General features: G+C 36.8%; 1 protein-coding gene and 1 long non-coding RNA gene across 18 annotated transcripts in view; one reads left to right on the top strand and one right to left on the bottom strand.

The window, feature by feature from the left end:
* Positions 1–7370, bottom strand: part of LOC105476459 (uncharacterized) — a 34061-nt gene extending 26691 nt beyond the window's left edge. For all 5 annotated transcript variants that reach the window (XR_011611084.1, XR_003016784.2, XR_984104.3 and 2 more), the window contains exons 1-2: positions 7240–7370; positions 1209–1364 (exon numbers count right to left, since the gene is read on the bottom strand). This is a non-coding gene — a long non-coding RNA (uncharacterized lncRNA). The remainder of the gene's footprint in view (positions 1–1208; positions 1365–7239) is intronic.
* The window catches only part of LOC105476461 (cell adhesion molecule 1), a 338295-nt gene that overhangs the window by 135824 nt on the left and 183166 nt on the right, over positions 1–19305 (top strand). The window lies entirely within an intron of this gene.

Below are 19305 nucleotides of genomic sequence, written 5' to 3'. Positions count from 1 at the left end.
TGTTATACCCCTTTATATGTAGTCTAAGAGCCTTAAGACTGTGTACTTCTATTTTCCTCTCAGCCTTTCTGCTACTTTTGTCAAACATTTTACTTTTATGCATATGCTATAAACCCCACAATACATTATTATTGTTTATTCAATTTATCTTTTAAAAATTAAAAATAATTTAAAATATCTTTTAAATAATAACAGAAAAGTCTTATATATTTTCTATATATAAAGTGCATTTTTTGGGTGCACTTTATTCCTCCCTGTCAACCTATATTTCTATTATTTTCCTTCTGCCTAATAACTTTCTTTAACATTGCTTGAAATATGGGTCTACTGGCGATGAAGTATTGCTTCTTTTATTTTACACCCCTCTCTCCTTTTTTATAATTGTTATTGTTCAGGCAGGACAGTAAATGTTGTCCCTGTTAACTTCATTTTGGTGAGAAATAGAAGGCTTCTTTAGTTTTAAATGTAGGTTAAATTGTCGGTAGTTAATGCTGAATTCTTTAATAGCTGAGTTGTAGTGACATTAAGTATTCACTGTGGGTGTGGGTGCCTGTGACCTCCTTCAGAGGTCGATATATAGGGATCAGGGTGGATAGCTATAAAACCCAGGTTGTATTCCTCTGTCCAGATAGTGCAGCTGTATTAGTCTGCTTGGGCTGCCATATCAAAATACCATACTGTGGGTGGCTTAAACAATGGAACTGTATTTCTCAAAGTCTGGAGGCTGGAACATCCAAGATGAAGGCATTGGAAAGATTGGTTTGATTCTGAGACTCTTCTCTTGGCTCATAGACAGCCAGCATCTCTCTGTGTGTTTGCATAACCTCTTCTTTGGATATGCACATGTGAAAGGGGAAGACACAGCAAACTCTCTGATGGCTCTTTTTTTAAGGGCACTAATGCCATCATGAGGGCCTCACCCTTATGACCTCATCTAACCCCAATTTCCTGCAAAGGGCCTGACTCCAAATACCCCCTCGTCAGGGCTTAGGACTTCAACGTGAATTTTGGGCGGATACAAACATTTGGTGTATATCAGCAGCCACAAGTTGTAGTGTTCTGTGAACCTGAAGCTTTCTCCTTATAACTTGTGCTGTTTGTGGTTAAGGACCAGAGCTATACCTCTGCTCTGATCTCTTTCTTACCCCTCTAGGCAGCTCCATGGTAATATAAGGAACACTTTACCCATCAATAGATTAGAACCTTACCTGTACTTGTCTGGAGAGAGAATTTTTCTTCTCGTAATTCTTTTTGAAGTGTCAAGAACTTATTTAGTTTCACTGGATTAAAGAGAGCAAAATTATCAGCTTGAATCAGGAGCAACTTGAAGGAAGAGATCAGGGCTATGAAGCCTGTTGGGAGATCTGCATTTATAAGGAGATGGCTTCAGCAAGGATAAGTCATATCTTAACATCTTAGTCTTAAAGGACAGATTTGTTGCAAAGAAAATGGAAATGAAAGGAAAAAGTGCTAAGTCTTTTTTTCCGTGGCAGCATTTCAGAATTATGTATTGGAGCTCAATTTTTGCTTTTGCCTCTCCCTTCCGTTAATATTAGAGTCAGAAGCCTGATCAGACACGGTGCTGTTTTTTCTGCCTAACCAAAGCTGTGGACAGGTGAAACCTGTAAAGATATTAATGAATCAAGAAATTTCATATGAGTGAGGTGGTTGAATTTTATTTCTGTTGTTAATGTTAGGTGACGTTGTTAATGCTACGTATTTTGTTACAGAGATTCCAGGATGCCAATATGCCTTTAAATTTGTTCAGAATTTTATGTGGGATTATACTTTTATATTTTAATTTACTTTATAACTTGTTAGCTATTCTTTCTCTAAACATCTGAGAGATAGTTTTCTTCCCGGCTTTAAAATTTAATTGAAAAATAAAACTGTAACTATGTTTTGTTAAGTTAAACAATACTCTCTGCCAGGCTTCTTAAGGCAAATAGGATTATAAAATCTTACATGCCCAGTTCATATTACTCGCTCTGAACAACCGATTAACCACTCCCATATAATCCTAGGAGAGTTTAAAAATAAAATTACAGCTTTCTTAATGTTTCTCACATTTGCCCAAAGGTTTCAAAGAAGGTGCCATAAGAAATATATGAAGGTGCCCTTGGAAATAAATGCAAAGAAGGTGCTGTGGAAATTAACTTTCTTTTGGTGGCATCTTTGCAGTGAGATTGGGCTATTAGGGGCATTTTAGTTTTCCTGTACCTAGGACAATCTGCTGCTTTTAGTTTTCCTGTATCTAGAACAATCTGCTGCTTACAGTGATTCCCTGATGCCTTTATTAAGGGAAAGAGACTTCCCTTTTTAGGATTCATCTAACAAAGTGTTATTGCTTACCTATGCTTACCTATTTTTTTTTTTAAGATTTTTTTTCACTCTGCTAGGCACTGGGGAACTGTAAGGACTAAGAGGACCTCTTCCCCTCTAGAACCACACTACAATTTAGTAGGGTAGCCACTAGCCACCTTGGCTATTTCAATGTAAAGTTAATTAAAAATTCAGTTCCTTAGTAGTACAAGACACATTACAAGTGCTCAATAGCCATATGTGGCTAGTGGCTATCATATTGGACAGCATAGATATAGAGCATTCCTGACATTGCAGAAACTTCTGTTGGACAGTACTGTACTAGAAGTTATTATTCAGATTTGTTTACCCACATATATAGTTGTTGTAGTAGTGTTTTTAGTCTTAGAGTCATGTTAACCAAGGGATGGATAGGAAAAAAAATACGCTAGAGGGAAAATTATTATGGGCTATTCAGGTGTTCTTGTTACTGTATGTGCCCCTAATATTAGGATTTTCTTCACAGAACATTATCATTCAAAAAAGAAGTCATTATATATATTCAGGTTCTTACAAAGGCTCTCATATTACTGACTAATCTTTCAATTACAGTACTTTATTTTGAACATCAAAATGGCTTTCATGAATGTTTGCTTATGGTGCTTGAAGAAGTTAGTGGTAAAATCAGATTTAAAAAGAAGAAAGAAATTTAACACAAATTTAGTAATCTGGGCATGACCTCACAACTACAAGTGTTGCACATTATTGTAAACAACCCTTTTTAAGAACAGATAAAGCAACACCACAAGTGTCATTGCTATGGAGATCACAATTATACCCCTGCAGGATCTATGACAAACTGTCCTGCTATTTAGCAAATTGGTACTTGTGGTAACTGTGCCATACATGAATTTTAAAAAGTGCTATACCTCAAACAATCTGGAAGGGAAGACGATTTGCTCAGGGAAGTAAAAAAAAAAAAAAAAAAAAAAAGAATCTGGTGATAATAAAGACATTTTTGTGCCTGGGGAGTTCTTAATGGAATGTGAGAGGAAAGAAAACAAGGAGCTTTTCTAAATTAAATATGCTCTATAATATGCCATGTGATTTTGAATGTGCATACGACTAAATGAAGGAAATACTATACCTAGACATTTAACCATTTCAATCTCAGTCTTAAAAGTTAATGTAAATAAGTTGTTAAAAAAAAAAAAACCACCTTATTTTTTGAGGAAATCATCTCATATGGAAAATGAGAGATCATCTTATATTCAGGATTCACTTAAACTTGAATTTGGATATATAAAGTATCTACTTCTGGAGATAACCTTACTGTTTTTTTTTTTTCTAAGAAATTCTAAGCATTTCCAGAGAATTGATTAAAATTTATTAAACTACAGAAAGTGAAATCAGAAGACTACTGAATAATTTCTTAAAATCATGTTAAAATATATAAAATTTATATGCATGTAAGTATGCTAAAAGTATACAGAAAAGAAAAATGTGGAAGAAATGCAACAAAATGCTAACAGTGGTTGACTGGGCAGTGGGATTCGTGTTCTCGTTACTCCTTTATTATTTTCTGTTTCATTTTCTATAATGAATATGCATTATTTTAATAATTAGAATAAAAAGAAAATGTAAATGAACACTTAAAAAGCACATGTTAAAGAGAACTCTTGATTTGATGTATAGGTTCATCCTTCATAGGTTAAGCAAATGGAAAGAAACTTCTTTGTACAAAGACTAATTCCATGTCGGCATTGGGTACCTTTCTCAGAGAAAATGGGTTGTCTAACCAGCACGCCTTGTTTGTTTTTTAATCTCTAACAACATTTAGGATATCATACAAAATAGAAGTCTTGGAAATTCTTACATATATGATGATTATTTTTAGAGATGGGGCCTTGCTATGTGGCCCAGGCTGAAGTGTGGTGGCTATTCACAGGCACAGTCACAGCTCACGGCAGCCTCGAACTCCTGGGCTCATGCTGTCCTCCTGCCTCAGCCTCCGGAGTAGCAGAACTGCTGGCGCATGGCCACTGCGCCCGGCTTTACAAAAGCTATTAAGACTTTTGTTTTGTTCAGCATGTCTGGGTAACATTGCATGGCCTATCCCAAAGTCTGAAATATTTTAAATTGCAACTGACAAGATGTTAGGATACTCAAAGGAAGAATTGACCACACATAAAATTGTTTAAATGTGCTCAGCACTTTTTAGACTATTTCACATTAATTCCTAGTGAAATAATGTAGAAAGATTACTTTAGGGGTAAAGGTAATTTAGGCCTTTTTTGTTCTTTTTTGGTGTTGACTTACTCTGACTTTGACTAACTCAAGTCATATACATCAAATTTCCTCTGTATTACTCAAGTTTTTGGTTTTGTTTTTGTAAATTGCCTTGACCTATTTGGAGGAAATACATGTTCTAAGAAATTTGAACACAAATGTATCCTTGGGATGCTATTTCTCTTCCTTTCTTTCTCTAGTGCCATTTTTTACATCACACAGATTTGGAAACAAAATGACGTATTTCTTTGCAAGTTGTGTGACGAGTAGAAGAAAGGAAAATATTAGCAACTCTCTGCATATACAAAGAGACTTTTCAGGCTCTCCGAGGGGATATGAACTCCCAGGTACCAGAAGACTAACCCTCTTTACAACCTTACAAAATCCTGTACAGATGACCTATGTGTAAAATGCACTGCCTGTTGCTTTGGATATCACTTGACACTAAAAAGCTATGCATTTTGTATTTTTGCATGTCAGAATCTTAGCCAGAGGAATTAAAAATAAATATTTAAGTAGGTTCCTGACTTTTCCTATCAAGGAGGCACTGAGACAGGCAATTTGCTTAGCAAGTCTTTTTGTTCACCTGTTTTTGTGCTGCGGAGAAATGTGATGTTTGCTTCTGATGATTCCAAATGTGCATGCATTACATGGTCAGAGCAGAGTATAGTAAATGCCAGTGCTATCGGTGGAAGGCTGGATGATAACATGTGACCCGAGTGACAGAAATAAATGTGTCCTGGCAAAAAGGAGCCATTAATCTGAATGAAAATATTACCACACAGTGGGCAGATTAATCTTGGCAGTTTATGGCAGTGGCCCTCATATATAAAACCTATTCTGTGTTCCCACAAATGCCCAATCAGTAGACAACTGCTTGTGACTGTGTGGGACGCTCGGGTAAAATCTTCCGATGTTAATGATCCCGAATTTCTAAATGCTCTTATCCTAAAAATTGATTCTTAGTTTAAGCAAGATTAGCAATGTGGGCCATTCAACTTTTTTGTTTGTTTGATTTTCTGAAAATATTTATATATTTGGGGTTTAAACAAAGAATTTTTTTTTTTTTAATTTTTTGCCGCACTCAGAACACCTTAGCTAATATATGAGGTGATTAAAAAGCTATTGTAGAAGTCTTCTTGTCTGGTTTATTGATGCTAGTAGTTGATTAATCAAAAAAAGTCATAACAAATTATAAATACACACCTTCTACTTTTCGTGTTAGTATTAAATCTATATACAGGTATTTTTCTTTTTTTATTTGCCAACATTTGATATCAGGTCAAGGCCTAGTTGAAATTCCCTGACATCTTCCTTGTATAGACAATACCCACAATGCTAATCTCTATGATTTTCAATCTCTGTCTCTCTAAATTGGCATGGTAAGTTAAAGATACTGGGAAACAATCTAAATACGGAATCCTCCTAGATTTTCACTAAATTTCCCCACAACTTCTCAGTTATCTAACCTACATCAGCTTTAGTATTTTTTAATGACTCATCTTGATGAAGTCCATTCAAACATTCTGCTTAATTTTGATAGAAACAGTGAATCACTTTCTGTTTACACTCGTATTTCATGGATTTATATGGAATAATCTGTTCACATCCTATTTGATTAACACAGTTGGAGTAAAGAGGCTTGGGACCAAACCCAGTCCACCTGTGGTGAATGTGTGACTCAGCTGGTGGGACTAGCCATGCATGGGGGTACACTAGAGAAGTCCACCAGGATGACTCTGCAGAGTGCCCTTCACATCAGGGCATGTTCTACAGAGGGAATGGATATCATCATTGCTTCATTAAGCCTGTCACGTTTTCTATAAACATCTACAAATAGCTATAGGTAAAAATGGATAAAGAATATAATTTTTAATATTATGTTCTCTTTATCAAATGAAAAGCCAGATATAGCTAAGTAAATGCTAATGCAACTGTTTTTAAATGAGGTACATACCAACACTAATAAGTTCTGAATTGTTCATTTTACTACTTTTACATTTATTATGTATGTGGTATATTAATTGATTGCTTTGTGAAGCTGTTTAAAATTTTTCGAGAGTAGAGAGTGATAATGTGCCAAATGTGAAATAAAATTGGAGAGGTGAAGCTGCCAACAGCTTAAGTGTTAGTACTGACTGACAGTGACAGGATTCAAGAAGTATCATCGATACCAATACACTATGTCCCAACTATAATATGACCAGAGTGAGTATGGTCCTTGCTAAACAAGTTAAACACAAGCGTTTTTTGTTTTTGTTTTTTTTCTTCCTAGTGCTTTATAGTTTCCCCCACTATAGAAAATGCATGAAGACTTTTTAAATGGTGATATTTATGGCCATGATAGACGTGTGCGTCTACAAGACCAAGTCCAGGTGTTTCCATTGCGAATACAGGGAAGGAGTTGATGTAAGCAAGTGATTACTTAAAAGGAAAAACAAAAAAAATGGAAAAAGGATAGGAGAGAATGTTAATTGGGAGGGTTTCAACTATAAAGGAGACTCAAGGATGGGCATAAATGTAAATGTTAGGAACACATTTGAAAGAACTTGGCCTTAGAAAAGAGATTTATAGAAGCAAATAATTCAAGAACTGTAGGTTTTGAAACTGAGACACACTCATTGCCAGACAGAATAAGAATGAACATACCTGAAATTTCACTGAGAAAGATCACAGATATACAGTCACGTGTTGCTTAACGATGGGGATATGTTCTGAGAAATGCGTTGTTAGGCAATTTCATCATAATGCAAAAATCATAGAGTGGATTTACACAAACCTGAATGGTATAGCCTATGACACACCTAGGCTGTATGCTACAGCTCATTGCTCTTAGGCTACAGACCTGTACAGCATGTAACTGTAATGAATAGAGTAAGCAATTGTAACACAGTGGTATTTGTGATCTAAACATATCTAAACAGAAAATGTCCAGTAAAAATATGGCATTATAATCTTAGGGGATCACTATTGTATAAGCTGTACATTGTTGACTGAAAGTTGTTATGTGGTGTATGACTGTATTTAAAATTATAAGAACATACGATCCCAAGGTCATTTGATTCAGGCCCCAATAAAGAACTAAAATAGTCCAAGAATCTTACCCTTTCCCATTAGTGAATGAGGGCATTCTTCAGCCTTCCTAGTTGAACTGATGCAATGATCAGTGGACCTTGAATCTAAGGAAACAAATTTCTGTTTATCTTAAGCCTTCTCAATTGTGCTTTTGTATGCGTTCATCTTATTCTTTCTATTATTCTTAACTTAGTCATCCAGATTGCTGCTTAAAATGGAAAATTAGCCTAAAATGGAGTGGGCAAACAAACAAATCTATCACTGTCCAGAGTTTCTAAATCCTTAACCCATTTCTTACAAGAAGAGAGGGAATTCTTTTCTTTAATATTGAAAAGACGTTACCTGGAGCACCCCTAATGAACCTTGTTCCACACGTTGAATGATGCAGTAGAATTTGGAGGATTCTGACATTCAGAGAACAGCAGCCAACTGTCAAAAAAACGGTAGGAGATGGTAATAATGACCTCGATTTAAGGTCACTGGTGCTTGAATGCTTGCGGTATTTTGGCACTAGCTATGCCACGTCCTGCTGATCATGGAACTGGTGCCAGGTTCACTCAGTGGGGCCAAAGGAACTTTGAGTATAGTGACAAGAGGCTAAAGAGCCTGAGCCGCTTGGCTTATAAGATTGATTCTTAATGGAAGATTGATCTGGATTGGGCGAATCTGTGATTTTTCTGTTGATAGGGACTTGAAATTGGTGAATGAGATAAACATGAAGTTCAGATTCCTTAGCAGATGACAACAGCTTTGCTCTGTATTCCTGTCACCTAGCACCTAGTAGGTGCTTGACTATTGAATGAAGAAACAACTGAACACATTTTCTAGGTAGACTTCTAATAGTATTAATATCTACATTGGATTTGTAAAAGTAATGATGTTACCGGTACACATTTAATTAGTGAGGAGTACTTCCTTTGGGGTTATAAGCATAAAAATACTCAATAACCTCATTGCTTTATTGATGTTTGTTTGTGAAGAAGGATTAAATAGTATCTTGCCTTTTTTCCTTTGCTTTTAATCATTCATTGTTAAATAGAGGCTTAGGCCATCTGTCTCTGCCAAGATCTGCCTCGATATGGAAGACTGTATAATAGAGATACTAAAAAAAACCTCTCTAATAATCTGTTTATACTATTATTCTCCAGGCTTTTCCCTAAAACAGTTTTAAGTAAATTTCTTACCTTGAACTGCAAACTTATCTATTAATTAAAACTAGTTTTGTTGACTAGGTCGCAATGCTCTTGAGGCCTGTGGAAATTGTCCTTAGCTGCCTTTTCTCTTGAAGATAAGACAGAAAACAGGATGCCTTGCCGGGTTTAAAAAGTAAAATACAAACTGTCAGTTTTCTGATACCAAGGAACATTTTTTTGAGAATCAACATTCCAATGGCTAATCTAGTTAACTCTCAGTGGTATAAGATAGGAAAAAGGAAATTGACTGTGTTTTGGTATTTGGTTTTATTTTATTTTATTTTATGCTAAGTGCTTCTTAGGCAATTCTGCCTCATCAATATTCCGTAGATGTAGGCATCATTAACCTCGGTGAAAAGTTTATCACAAGCCACTGTTAGGACTTGTTTTTGAATAATATGACTCCAGTATTTAAATGAAACAAACTACCTATACCCAAACTCAATCAACAGAGTTTAAAATTATTCAGAATATGGAAAAATAAGGTTTAGGGCCTGGGTGCTGTGGCTCTCACCTGTAATCCCAGCACTTTGAGAGGCCAAGGCGGGAGGATCACTTGAGCCCAGGAGTTTGAGATCAGCCTGGGCAACAGAAAGAGACTCCATCTCTACCAAAAATAAAAAAAAATACCCGGGTGTGGTGGTGCACACCTGTGTCCCAGCTACTCGGGCAGGTGAGTTGGGAGAATCACTTGTGCCCAGGAGGTCGAGGCTGCGGTGAGGCATGATTGTGCTGCTGCACTCCAGCCTGGGGTACAGAGTAAGACCCTGTCTCCAAAAAAAAAAAACAAAAACGATACGGTTTGGGTGTGTGATTTGGGGCAGTGTTTTTGGCATGCACGGGTGTATTGGGGGTGTGCATATGCCCAGACATATGCGCAATCTGAAGACGTAGTATGAATTTTCCTTGAAATAAATTTGGCTCTTAGAAGTGCTTTCTTCTCAGTCACATGCAAAATATGGTGAAGAATCGTAAGCAGTCATAAATAGTGGCTTGTATACACCATTCAGGGTCAACTTCAACAAAATACAGGTCACTCAATTTTATCCAGCAGTCACAGTGCTGGATCTACTGTGGGACTCTTAAAATGTTTCAAGTGAGAGCTGGATAGTCATAGCTAGAATCTGAGTTATACATTCTGATTTCCTTTATGGACTGTAGATTAACTGCAACTCCGATAATACTTCATTATAATCCTACTGATTTCTTTCTGGCAAGAGAATTGCCAGGTACCCAGCTCTGCACGTCCTGAATCCTGTCAGTAGCTCTAGTTTATAAAGGATGATTTGCTAATGAGATTTCGCAGACAAGCACTAGATATTGATGGTGATTCAATGTTGTTTGTTGTCTGAGTGGTTGTTTTGCTTCAGGGTAGTTTTTGTTTTCCATTTCTTTAGCAACCTCTTTCTCTACCCCGCTCTTGCAGAATTTGAGATCAAGAAATAGGCCATTATTAATTACATATAGACATTATAGAATGTTTTGGGGGTTCTTAGTCAAAATGTAAATGATAGTTTAAAACACAGTTTGAATACCCTGAGTATCTTTGTAGTCAGTAAATAGTGATTGCCATGAGGACCACGAGTGTATCAAGACAGTTTCATTGTAGTATTCAATGAAAATCTTAAAAAACATAAAATAAAATTCTTGCTGTATTTTATGAGTAGGCTACAAGAACCTAGTAAGATTTTAAGGTAGAAGAACCTTTAGAAGGGGCTGAAGGTCACAGTTGTCACTCCTTGTGTGAAAACATGTGAATTGCCTTCCAGACACTTTTATTTTGCCTTAAGACTGCAACTGTTTTCTGTCTAGGGGTTCTGCTGACAGCACGACCGCACGAGTACAGTTTCCTTTCTGTGCATCAGCACAATCGGAGATTGCAATGCTGCTTGTGGCCGTTAGGATTTAGTCATGGAATGTAAGGAATTTTCAACAGGAAATGTATCTGGCTTTGATATATTTTCATCTGCCGCAGTCGCTTAACCTGCATGCCTTTTGGGTGTCAGCATTTAATTCTAGGATTTCATTGGAACATGTGTGTATATAGTTTTCTCCGTCACTGTCTCCAGTAACCCATTTGATGCTGTTCATGTACAGGCCCTGTTTTCATTAATAATCACGTAAGCAGCATTAGCAGGTTTTGGCAAATGCTCCATCATCTATGCCGAGGAACATAAAACGCTTATCGGCAGTATAATTTAATTTCACTGTGCATTTTTGGTTAGGATGCAGCCAACAAAGTCAGCAGAAGTGCAAGTTGTTTTTAGGTGGCTCAGTTGTATTGTAGTTGTACTTACTGTACCTCACTGCTCTTAAGTGTCTTCCATAACAAATATGGTGTCAGCGCCAGCTTTTGGATATGTGACTTATACAAATGTCAAAGTAGCAGGTGTATTACTTTATTTCCAAAGAAAGGCTTCTTTATCGTCTCCACTACATGATTAATGCTCTTAGCCAGTTGGCTGCAGAATTTAACCTGGCAGGGCCCCAGCACATAGTAGGTGGACAATGAATGGATATAACCATTGTTGTGGTTTTTATTCAAGGCTCTCAACATATGATTGAATGAAGATACCTAGAAACTGAAATATCAAGGCAGTTGTGAGGATAACTGAGGAACACTGGGTGAAGCTTATGTAATGTCATGATTTAGCACATGCCTTATTATTTTCATAGCTCTCAAACTTAGTCCTACTAGGAGAGAAACTGTATTTGGAACAGTACAGAGCAAATATGTGAGTGTTTTCATGTGCCGTTCTCTTACATTTAAACTAAATAAATTTAAAACATTCAACAAAGATTGAGTCAGGAGGATTTTATCTTATTCATCCTTAAAAAAAGCCTTCTTTGGTGCCAGGCATGTAGTAGACACTCAGTAAATATTTGTTGGCACACTAGCTTGGTGCTGAATATAAGACATGTTCAGTTTTGTTGAATGACCAATTGAGAATGTAGGAGTCACTGTAATCATGGTGGGACCCATTTCTCTAAGGACGTTTCTAATATGACTGTGTCATTTCTTTGTCTTGGACTGGTCTTTTATCAAGGTTGTTACTGACATGGCTATGCTTTATTGGGGTATCTACTATATGCCAACCATTATACTTGGTTCTCTAGCAATATCATCTCATCTTGATACATTGTACTAGTGAGAATTACAAGAAATTTCATATTCAAATGAAAGAGAATTTTTAATTTAATTTTTATATCCCCAGATTACTTAATAATCTGCTAAAGGGAATAGTTCTCCTTTCCCTCTACATGGATTCCCCATCAGAAGCTCATGCCTTTGAGCGGTATACTTGGCCACTGAACTGGAAAATTGTCAGTCTTCATAACAACGTTTTAGATCCTAGAACCTCAATGGAACAGTTTCTCAAAAATTTCTACCATCTTATGAGAAGCCACACAGATGTGCCTTCATATTGTAGTATATTAACAAGATGGTAATGCATGTATGTATACAAATCTATCCTGAGAGTCTCCTTTGAGGGTTGATTCAAAACTCACTCCTCATCTTGGTTTTGGTTGCTTGATATGGGAAGAACAAAACATTTATCTTTATGTTCTGACAATAGAAATAGTAGTTGGTATGAAATACTCAGTGGGCGAAGCAGTGAATGATAAGGGAAATAGTATTTAGCATGTTGCATTTGCAAAGGAAACTCTTAGAAAAGTGGCTAACTTTAGATTTACTTATACTCCTTAGAGTTCATAGGGATGAATTTAGGTGAAGCGATGATATTTGAAGGAAAAGGTACAGGTCTACTTACAGTAGACTAGATTAGGTGAACTTATTATGCAATATGTTTTAAAATTACTGATGTGACATACATTAATCTCAAAATAATTATGCTGTGTGAAATAAGCTGGATAAAAAGAGTATAATAGTTGATATGGTTCAGCTGTGTCCACACCCAACTCTCATCTTGAATTGTAGCTCCCATAATTCCCACATGTCATGGGAGGGACCTGGTGGGAGGTAATTGAATCATGGGGGCAGGTCTTTGCTGTGCTATTCTCATGATAGTGAATAAGTCTCACAAGATCTGATGGTTTTATAAAGGGGAGTTTCCCTGCACAAGTTCTGTTATTCTCTCTTGTCTGCTGCCATGTAAGATGTGCCTTTCACCTGCCATGATTGTAAGGCCTCCTCAGCTATGTGGAAGTGTGAGTCCATTAAACCTCTTTTTCTTTATAATTTACCCAGTCTCCAGTATGTCTTTATCAGCAGTGTGAAAATAGGCTAATAAATACTTTATGATTCTTTGAGAAGGAGGATCAATGACTGCTTGAGAGGTGGTGGATGGTGCTGGCATAGGAAGGAAGGATGACAGATGGGTACCGGGAATTTTTAGAAGTGATGACTATGTTTCTTCTCTTGATTGTGGTGATGTTTTGCAGCTGTGTACAGCTGTGCCAGAACTTATTAAACTGTACACTTCATATATGTGGACTTTATTATACATTTATTAAACCTTAATCAAGCTATTAGAAAAAAATGTAATTTTATGGCAATTACCACATTATAATCAACTAATTATCTAGTGCCTGTCTGTTGTACTAGACTGTAAGCTCCCAAGAGACAGGCTTTTTCTGTTTTTATCTATGTTCTCAGTGTCTAACCTGTGAGATGTTCCTATTAAGTAGTCATTAAATAAGTCGAGTAAGTAAATAGATATGTTATTTAGCTAAAGCACAGACAGCTATTATTGGCTGACCACTTGCCATATGCTGGGTGCTATGCTAAAAATACATTATGTTATGAATCGTCACAAACAATATTTTTGAGAAAGGCAATTTTGTTATCCCTGTTTTACAGAAAAGGAAACAGAGCTTAGAACAGTTAAGTAACATGCCCTAGACCACTGGCTAATAAGTGGACAAGGCTGAGTGATTTTAAGTCTGTGGTGGTAACCTCTCCACTTTGGACCCTTTTGGCATCTCCTTATGGCCTGTGTAGATTTTTAAAGCTGTGACGGGGAAATTTGCAAGGATGTAAGACTCACTTCCTAGCCCCACACTTTCATCACAATGGGAACTTCAGTGAACATTTAAAACTGAATGAATGAACCCAGTGCTGAAAGTCTGGGAAAATCTTTTTCCTTTTGTTTACTTTCCCGGTATTAATAGAGCAACGTTGTCTTACTACACGTGGCTCTGTTTATACTGGCAGAAACCTGAATGGGAAGCAGGCTGGGGTACAGCAGGAGCGAATGCCTTTGGGGGAGCCTGGGCTTCTGCCAGCACGTGTAGCTGGGGTTCCTGAAAGGCCCGAAGGACATTGCTTCTCCATCCTCACATTGGAGATTTTGTTCCAGGAGGGGGATGAAGAGAGCATATATTTAAATTTTCTTCACAGTGGTATTATTTGTTAGATTCCTCTAAGAGACAGTTGATTTTTGTAGGCCAGTATTAAAATTCCAAAAAGGGATTACAAAAATGTTTGCATTGTAATGTTATAACACAGCTGGAATACACTTTATTCTTCCCTTTTGGTTATAATGCTATCTTGTAAGAATTGTAGAATACAAAGAATGGTTACATTTCTGAAAATAATATATATATTTTTCAGGCAATTGGTGTTTTTGTGTTCTTAAAAAAGCCATTATAACATCAGTTTATCTCGTGTCTGTGTATATTTTATAGGAGTACATTAAACACAAACACTGATGAAAGTTTTTTAGTTTAGCTTAAAAGCAGTAGTTCCCGAAAGGTTATTTCTCATATACTATTAGGTAGAGGTCACACTGGGATTTACATGGACTGCTGTTTTCCCTGTTGAAAGGGCTACTTTAAAAAAAAATACTTGGAATGTTGTATAGCCACATTAAAAAAAATCCCTTATAGGGATATGGAAGATATGGAATATACCACTGATTTCATTAGACCCATCATTCACTGGCATGCCCCTATTTGTTTATTAATTCATTCAAAAAATATTTATCAAGGCCACTCTACGTGCCATGGTCTGTGTCAGGTGCTGGAGGGCCAATGAAAAATGTTCATAAATGACATCTGCTTTACTGCAGGGTACTTGCCCTTTCCTCCTATAGTTTTGCTTTTGGAGACATTAGATGTATCAAAATTGTTAATACTTTTATATTTGCTTGTCGGTTCTTCCAAAATCGCAGGTTATTTAGATCAACTTATTTGACCTTACTGTCCTCATTAGATTTGTATAAAATGTATGGGAAATACTTAGAAAATAAATATAGAATATTAATTTCATAAAATGTGTTAGTAACTTCTTATCCTATGTGAGTTATATTATAAATAATGTACCTCAGCCGGGCACGGTTGGCTCACGCCTGTAATCCCGGCACTTTAGGAGGCCGAGGTGGGCACATCACAAGGTCAGAAGTTCGAGACCAGCCTGGCCAATATGGTGAAACCCCGTCTCTATTAAAAATACAAAAATTAGCTGGGCATGTTGGTGTTTGCCTGTAATCCCAGCTACTCAGGAAGCTGAGGCAGGAGAATCACTTGGACCTGGGAGGCGAAGGTTGCAGTGAGCCAAGATTATGCCACTTGTACTCTAGTTGGGCTACAGGGCAAGACTCGGTCTCGGAAAAAAAACCCAAAAAAACCAAAACCTACCTCAGGAAAAGAGTAATAAAATGCATAAAATATAAGAGAACTATTCAGTAAAATCAGCTTGCTTTCTGAATTCGTGCCAGTGTGTGTGTATATGTGTGTGTATGTGTGTGTGTGTGTTAGTGATTTAACCTTGAGCTAAATCTGTTTAGTTTTTGATTTGTGGGTAGTTTGCCTATAGCTTGATCTGGCTCTCTTTTTTTAATACCTTTTTTTTTAGGGTCAGAGGTACATATGCAGGTTTGTAATACAGTTAAACTTATGCCACAGCGATTTGTTGTAAATATTATTGCATCACCCAGGTACTAAGCCTAGTACCCAATAATTATTTTTTCTGATCCTCGGCCTCCTCCCAGCCTCTACCCTCAAGTAGGCCCCAGTGTCTGTTGTTTTCTTCTTTGCGTTGCATCCATGTGTTCTCGTCACTTTGCTCCCACTCATAAGTGAGAACAATTAGTATTTGTTTTTTCTGTTCCCGTGTTAGTTTGCTAAGGATAATGACCTCCAGCTCCATTCTTGTTCCTGCCAAGGATATGATCCATTCTTTTTTATAGTTGCATAGTATTTTACAATGTATATATACCACATTTTCTTTATCCAATCTGCCATTAATGCGTATTTAGATTGATTCCATGTCTTTGCTATTATTGTAAATAATGCTGCAGTGAACATATGTGTGCATGTGAACTTGATTTCTCTTGAGATGACTTTTGAATGGTTTCCTTATCTTTGTGTTCTGGATTGAAAATGCTAAAGGCTTTTAGAGTGATAATTTATATTAATCTCGTTCTAGCAAATTAAGCTTCTACAAGATGTAGAGGAGTGTTTTTGTTCTAGAAGAAGGGAGATGATTACAGACAGGATTTCTTTTAACTGGCATGAGTGGGCACATTAGAGATGTTTAGGGAAATTCTCTCTATAATGTATTGGTGATGAATGAAATGAATGCATAATATCTTATAATTAAGTTAATGATTACTAATTTGTTGAGAGTCCTTTTTTAATGATATGGAGAAACACTCCAGAGACAGTTATCTGGAATCACTCTGAAGGTGGTTATCTTGAATCTCAGTGTTATTTGAAAACTTCTAGTTACTATAGTCCTATAGTTTTCAGAGATACATGTGATATACATAAACTTGCTTTTTCCCATGGCCTCCCTGTTGCTCTTTAGGGCTTAGGTCACTTTATATTGTAATTATTGGGCCACCTGTAAATCCCTTCAAGGAAAGGACTGTGTCCTATTGAAGTTTGTGTCTCCAATGCTCCCATCAGGGCTTTAAGCAGTTGTTGGCTGCCCTATTAGAAGGGTCCATCATCAAGGCTCAGCAACTTCCTACTATTTCTTGATCCTTCTTCCTTGCCCTGCCTTGTCCAGTTTATTTCCAGGTCGTAAGAATATCAGGGTTATGTGTGTGGAAAGAACTTGCTTCATCCTCTACTGCAGACAGATCTAGACTTGCATATTCACTTGGTCTCTTATCAACTCTGTGACCTTCGGAACATTACATATTCTTTGTGCCTTAGTTACTCAATTTGAAAGCATGAATGATCATGCTTAATTTATAGAATCATGAGAACTAATTAAAATAATGACTAGCATGATTGTCACATAGTAGGTCCTTAGTAAATGATAGATTCCCATATCTTTTAATCAGTTCACCTTCTTCAGTAATTTTAGAAACTCTTTCACCACGTTAGATTCTTGTTAACTGTTTTCTCTATTTTTTAGTCTCTTCTGCTTTCAGATCAGCAGAGATATTGCTGCCAGATTAAATATTTATTAATTTTGTACTGTATGCTAGACACTAGGTTTTTTCTGTCCTGTGTATGATTTTAAACAAACAAAAACAGCCCGTCACTGCTTTGGTTGACAGTCCCGTCTGGCCATAACCTATTTTTAGCCTTATCTTGTGCCATTCCTTTCACATACGTAACAATCCTTACAAATTGAATACTCGTAGTTCTTAGTTGTTAGGAATTGGGATGAGATGATATCCAGGGACTCAGGCAGGCTCAAATCCCATCCTGCCAATCACGTCTACCCACTCACCACCCTTCTTTCCTGAAGCAAGGAGGAGCAGAATGAGAATCTGAATACCACTCCCTGAACTCCAGGTCAGAGCTCTGATAAAAGCTGGATTGGATTATGGATTGAGGTACGAACTCAAGTTATACCTTCAACTTCTCTGCCTATTCCATCTCAGTCTTGGAATCTTACTAGTTTCTGGCCAACTGCACTAAAGATTGAAGTTGACATGAGAGAAGGAGCTTGCTAAGAGTTTATTTCAAAGAGTAGCATATATAACAGGTCTTGCATTCCATTAACTGAACCAAAAGAAAGCTTTAACAAAATGTTATAGAATTAATTAAACGTAAGTTTAAATAGCAACATGCGGCTATTTAGATTTAATTAAGTAAAATTAAAACTTTACTTCCGCAGTTGCACTTGCTACATTGCAATTCTCAATCGCTGCCTGTGGCTGGTGGTGTGTGTTTTGGATAGTGCAGATGTAAAATATTCCCCTCACAGGAAGTTATGTTGGACAGTGCTGTTATAAACACAGTAACGTGGGTCATTCATCACCAATACATTACAGAGAAGATTTCCCTAAACATCTCTAATATGTCCACTCATGCCAGTTACGAGAAATCTTGTCTGTACCCGTTTCCCTTTTTCTTGAACATAAACACTCCTCTACATCTTGTAGAAGCTTATTTTGCTAGAATGACATAAATAGAAATTATCAAACTTGAAAAGCCTTCAGCATTTTCAATCCAGAACACAAAGATAAGGAAATAATTCAAAAGTTACCTCAAGAGAAATCAAGTTTGCATGCATGCATATGTTCACTGCAGCACTATTCGCAATAGCAAAGACATGGAATCAGCCTAAATGCCCATCAGTGGCAGATTGGATGAAGAAAATATGGTACATATACACTGTGGAATACTATGGAGCTGTACTGCCTGGCCTTGAAATCTGGCTGTGCCAGCAGTAGCTGAATGAAACTTATCTCTATCTTACCTCAACTGCAAGATGGGGATAATAATAATATCTATTTCATATGGCAGTGGTGAGGATTAAGCTAATTAGTGTGAAATACACAAAAATACTAAAAACAGTGCCCACCACTGTGCAATGCTATGTTTTTTCTGTCTTCTCTTGCTCCTCCTCCTCCTCCTCTTCTTCCTAAGTCTTCTCTGTTTTTTTTTTTTTTTTTTAAACTAAGAAACACGTATTCTTTGAATATGGAAGAGAAAGGAATTTACTTTGCTCATCCTGTAATTTTTTTTCCTGGAGATGAGCTCTTAGCTGGCTTCTGGGAAAAGAAAATATTTCCTCTCTTTTATCCAGCACTCTGCATAGCCTGTGACAGTTACATGAAAATGTCAGTTTAGATGTGTTAGAGATTGTTTTAGAAGACTATTCCATGTAAACCGTGCATTGGTTCATTCATTCATTCTTGCACAAGTGTGTGAGGATTACTTCTTAAATGCAGGGCGCTGTATTTACATCAGATGGGGACTTAGAATCATCATTCCATGCTGACAAGCCCTCTGCCAAAGGGATCAGTACTCCACTTTTGTATAGAACTGGGACAGGCTTTCCGTCACAATTTTGTTATGAAACTGTCAGGTGAGATGTTGCACTGAATTCCCTTTAGTTGATTTATACAATTTCAGAGATTTTGTTATGGTAACTTGGGGGCTTTTAATTTGATTTTATTGCATTCTTTTTTTAGACTCTTAAGGCAGTGGTGTTTTCATCACTACCTCTGCCCAATTTGTTATTGGCATTATTGGGAATTGCTGATGTAAAGCAGTCTATGACTTTTGGGAATATTAA

This window comes from Macaca nemestrina, chromosome 12 (assembly GCF_043159975.1).
Source record: "Macaca nemestrina isolate mMacNem1 chromosome 12, mMacNem.hap1, whole genome shotgun sequence".
NCBI lineage: Eukaryota > Metazoa > Chordata > Mammalia > Primates > Cercopithecidae > Macaca > Macaca nemestrina.
Note: the sequence above shows the minus strand (reverse complement) of the source record. Positions and strands in the feature narration are given on the sequence as shown.